Genomic DNA, 5954 nt, shown 5'->3' on the forward strand with positions numbered 1-5954 from the left:
GGACATTGCATCATTAAATGTAAACCTTAACAGAAACCATAGTGTAGTTGAAGCATATAATACACAATATATCTATATGCAGATCAAAATTTTCTAGTCTCCTTTGCAATTACGTTGGCCCCTTTAACTAGATCTGGCTGATAGACTATGAGAGGAAGTGATTTGTGTTACTTCCGGGCTTATGCAACTAAAAACTGGTATGCATTCTCTCTCCTAACTTTCCCTACTAAAGGCCATTTGATACAGGAGGCATAGTTACCACAAAAGAAAATGAAAACTGTCGAATTGCTTCAGATTTGATATAAGCAAGCAAGAAAAAAAAGTGCTACTTTTTTTTCATTCTAAAATTATTCAAATTGTTTCAAATATTCTCTATGGTAGGCATATTAGTAAACACTGCTAATGTTATCCTTTGTATTGTCCAAGCAGATGATTACTCAGTGCTGGACCATGAACACATTCTTAAATCCCTTCTGCTAACAGCCACTTATTGTGAAATCTTCTTCAATATTCCCTCTTGAATTAAGTCATTATGCCTACAAAACTAGAGAAGCAGTTATGTAGCAGAAGGTCCTTAGACATACATTGGAGAATGACAAATATGACCTTGTGTTCTGCTTCAGGTATTAGTTTTGATATGTTTTTGGCCAAACATATAAATCTTATTTGACACAATTTTTGAAGGGTACAGATAATAGATATATAAAATTACTGGCAGAGAGCGGGCACTCTGACCTCATAATTTTGATTTTTATTTATTCTCATTCTTACTCTTATTTTCACTCTAATAGCTTACTTAGAGTAAAGTAGAAACCCAACATTTTCTTAGCAACAAATCATTTACTTTTAGGCTACAGGTTTACCCAGCACAATAAAATCTGAAATATACATTTCTACCATGATATACAGGTAAGTTTGAAATGCTCAGTAAAGAACCATAGTCTAATTCCATTTGAGTGTACCAACGGTCTGGTAGATGTGGGTATCAAGTGCTATAAAAAATCTAAGGTCTCAAATGGTTAGGTATTAGCTAAGTAATAATTACTATCATCTATATAATTATTTAGAAATTTATGGAGGCATTTATTTGTATATCCTTATTTGATTGTTAAAGCTCTGTGAAATGTTATCAATGTTTTCCTTTATTAAAATTAAAATGATCCAAGGCCTATGCTAAATAAACAGTGAGACCAGGTATTCTGACTCCAGAACCAGTGTCCTCCTGGATTGTGCTATACCTCTGGGGGAAAAAAATTTGGTTGGCCATATACCTCTTTAAAACATTTGCTGAAGACAAGCCATGCATTTTTCCCCAGAGGTACAGCCAATCAGTGTGTATATATTTATAGATAGATAGATGATAAATAGATAGGTAAATAGATAGAAAGATAGAAAGATAGATAGATAATAGATAGATAGATAGATAGATAGATAGATAGATAGTCAGACAATAGGTAGATTGTTGATCACCTCCTGAATATAGTTGCTGAGGACTAGCTGTACCTACATAGTTACCTATATGAGATGCCTCAACATTACTTAAGAAAAATGAATTTCTCACAGTTTACCTTGTCCTGTTGCTACTTTGCCTGTCAGAGATCTGTATGTAGGTAATAAAAAAAGCATGAAAATGCATGTAAAGTAGTTGCTTAAAGACATTGCTCTGGATCAAGGAAAAGAGGATGTAAAGAAACAATGCCATCAAGTTCTAACAGAATGGCTGAAATCCGTCGTTGAAATTCAGTCTTCCCATTATTTTCTTGAAACGTTGGATTTTTCTTTTTTGTTTATCAGAAAGATGGTTTTCAAGATCAGCAATGCAGGAAGGATTCTGTGTTAGAGGTATTGGAATGAAAGTGTTGCTATGTGCACAATGTGCAGCAATGCATGCTAAGCTATTAAATGTGAAGATCATGGGCAAAAGGATATGGTAGGGAATAACAAGGCACTGTCATTTACGAGGCTAATTAACACAATGGGTTTTATTCTAGTCTATTGTATTGATGACTCAATTAACTTCTTTTCTGCTATGACATCTCATAGTGGGCAGCATGATATGGTTAGTGTTGGAGCCAGTCTACTCAGCTAGTTGCCACTTTTCCATTTATTTTTTAAAATATTTGCATCGGTGAAACCGCATCTTCATATTGAGATTCCTTGCTGATGAAAACACAAGATTTCTATTAACTAAAGCAAAATAAATGCAAATAGTCTGTAGGGATAATACTCTGTATTCTGTTAAAAGTTCCTCTTTAATGGAATTTATCAAGGGCATGAACAATGAGAAATGAGGAGCACATTGTTCAAATGTAATTATGAAAAAGTATTGTAAAATACACAACTGTGAAAAATTATGAAAAAGTATTATGGCTATTGTTGGTTGCACTATATCATCTGAAGTAATGTGTGGCTTCTGTGAAATTACGGTTATAGAATGGTACAGCATGAAACAATAACTGAGGGAAGGGAGAGAAAGAGAGTTGATAATGAGAATGTCACACATAGAGTTCGAAGACTCAGGGGGGGCAGACCTGAGGGTGGAGTTGAACCTAATGCAGTAACGAGAATACAGTTAGTTACTATTCTTAAACATCTACAGAGACCTGGCAGTCACTTAAATGACACACCTGGGTCAGGTATTGCATTATCAGTTGGAGAAAAATGGATGATAGAATAACATCATTCTAAAGAGGGCAAAGTTTACTTATTTTAAACCACAGAGAAATGCAGTCATGTGTCCAGCAAACATGATTTCTGCAAAAGTCCTAAAGTGCTGTCTGACTTTGCGTTTATAAAAGTTTTTGGAAATATCTCTTATGAATGCCAAAGATTTGATGTGACCAGATCCTTAAACTGTCATTAAGATATTTGAGCTATAATGGTTAGAAATGTGAGATGGGAACAACACCGAGACCATCAAAATACTATGAAATTCGAAAAATAATGTCTCAATATATACATTATGTGTGAGTTGCTTATAAAACCAAAGGTCTTAATTGAAATTTAAGACATTTCTCTGCTACTGTTTGCCACTGTCAGAACATCTCTGCTGTCCATCCATACTTTATTCTGGGCTTTACAAGGACAGTCATGCAAATTATATTTATAAGCTCTTTTTGGAAGTTGCAATACAGTCTCTTTATAATGCAGCGATGTCTGAAATATATGTCTTTATCTATAACTTACAGAAGTGACTAGTACATAGGAAGGTCAGAAAAATATCAGTTATGTTTATTATGAGTATACTCATCATTTTTAGGGATGTATTTGATTTTCTAATTTGTCCTTTATATCCCTTTTGAGTATAATTAAAACAGCATGAGAAAACTAGCTAGTTAAATAAATAGAGATTTGGTATATTTTTTTTCTTACCTACCATTAGAGCCTTCTCTTATTGGTAAGAAAGTTTGCATCCATCTTCTTTAGTTTAAGAGTTTTTGGATATAACCATGATTTATGATCTACAATACAACAGTAGCCAATATCTGAAAACATCTGCACTTGAGCCATCTGTTTATGCCTAAATACCAGATGTTATATATGTTGAAAATTTATATTTACTGAAATTGCTTAATACATATACTTAGCACACTTACAACAGTACAGCTAACTAGAAATATTCTTGAGTCATGGATAGATTAAATGCATCCCATTATATCTCTCAGGACATTGAATATAATGCCCTGGCAGGTTAATGGCACTTTATCTAAGCACCTAAAGGTTTGTGGCTGGTGAAAATAATTGGAATTTGTGATTAGGTAAATTCTTCCTCAATAGAGAACAGGGACGACTGCATTACTAGTAGCCATAGAACTGAAAAAAATCCTGATAAACATTTGAGTGTGTTGATAGGCAATTGGTGGGTGTTAGGCATATTCTAAATTCGAAATCTTCTTTATCATGGTAATAATGAGGAGTATTCTTATATGAAATAAAAAGAACCATTTAACTTTCCCTATTTTCCTACATATATTTGACCACAGAATTCATTTCAAATTTATACCATTTGAAAGTGATATATGAAAAAATGTACACATAACTACATAACTATATATAACTATATATATATATATTTCTGTTCCTATTATTTTATCTATCTATCATCTATCTACCTATCATCACCTATCTTGTTGTTATATGTTGGAGGCAGGCAAAGGTTCATTTGTTCCAGGTTCCTCTCCTGAATTTTAAATAACTGTAAAGTTAATCTATATTACCTGAAGTGTAGTTTAACCTTTGAAAAGCTCTATTACCATAACCTCCACACTATGGCCCTACAAGATGGCCGAACACCACTTTCCTTAACTCAGTTTACTCTGTGCATGTGTGTTTACATGTAAGTGTATTATTATGAATATTTACTTACTAACATTTTTGTAAATATTCAGGTTCAGGGATTTTGATTACACAGAATGAAAAACTGTGACAAAATAACCTGAATAAATTTAGAAATATTTTATTTTAATATAACAATAATGAGAAACAAACTTGAAAATTATTTTATTTCAAGTCTTATTGGCTAAAAATAAGAAAAGATAATATGTAAACATACTAACTTTTATACATTGAACACCATACTGTGTTCAGAAAAAATCAGGGAAAACCACTCTCTATGAATTTCCTCAACCCTGGCACATTTTTGACATCTTTTTTTCTTCAAAGACATTTGGCTTCTAATTGGATAGAGAACAAAACAGCATATGAGTAGGAAAATGAATTTTTTTAGCGTTTCTTCAATTGTATAGCTGAGAAATAGAAAGTGCAAATATTTGACTTTTGTATTTTCAGAAGAGGATTTTTCCCAAATGAAAGACTTAGGAATAAAGTGAAATACCAATTATATTTAAATTGATGCAACTTATTTTTCTACCTATTCAAATAAAAACAACTGAGAAGAACGTGAGTACACATTTCTGTTTTATGTAGCAGTTTCTTTTAGGAAAATAAAAATTCTAAACACCTACATTTCTTTCTGGTATCACAATGAATTTCCTTTCAATCATTAACAAGTAAAGTAGAAGTCTTCGCAAGAATTCTGTCTTTTAGCTGTTGTACTGTCACTGTGATGCCAGTTGGACTTAACACACTGTTCGTTTTCAAAGCAATGTCTTCCATGCAACAACTGGCTCAAATTCTGCTTTCCTACCGTATTAATGTGTTTGTATTTGTACAAAAATCTCTATTAATGTGGTTGCTCCGAATATTTCAAGTGTCAAATTTTAGATACTTATAAATTGACTCCCCAAAAATCCCAAAAAACATTTCCTTATGTAGAGTAGGACACAGATAAAAAGTATAGAAACCTCATTTTAAAGTACTCTATTATAATATCAGATACATAGTGCTGATTTTTATATATAAGAGTAGCACATTACTGAGATATTTCAAGGGAAATAGCAGTACTGTGGTGATAGAAATTTTATTTATATCAGAAAAAGAATATGTTACTCCACTTGTCAAAACCTATATGGCATTGTCATCAACTATTAAATATCAGCAACTAGTCTGAGGTACTGAGCTGAGAAAAGAAATATCTTCTTTGATGACTTTTATAAGATTTAAATATATCTTTGGTAAAGAATTCAGTCTCTTCAGAAGGCTTAGAATATTAGCTCAAATGTTTAGGTGAAAATACAGAAAATACATTGATAATTGGCCCAATTCCCAGGCATGGATGTTTCTATGTGAATTCATTTTTCAGTTTGTCCTTGCAAATCTAACTTAGGCAATCAGAAGATCTGTAATGGTGGAGACTATGCTCTGGGAGTATCTGGCCAGATTAGTGAAAGAAGTTTGGTGCAGCAAATAGAGAATGCTGTCCCATCCAGCAAATTCTAAACAGTTTATCTGCTGTGTCTTCATATTAATGGTGACTTGAAGAGGTTTTGTTTTGTTTTGTTTTTTTAGCCCCAAAGAGACAATCTTATTGGTGAAAGAGAAAAGTGATGCTCACA

This window comes from Rousettus aegyptiacus, unplaced genomic scaffold (assembly GCF_014176215.1).
Source record: "Rousettus aegyptiacus isolate mRouAeg1 unplaced genomic scaffold, mRouAeg1.p scaffold_m13_p_8, whole genome shotgun sequence".
In the NCBI taxonomy this organism is placed as follows: Eukaryota; Metazoa; Chordata; class Mammalia; order Chiroptera; family Pteropodidae; genus Rousettus; species Rousettus aegyptiacus.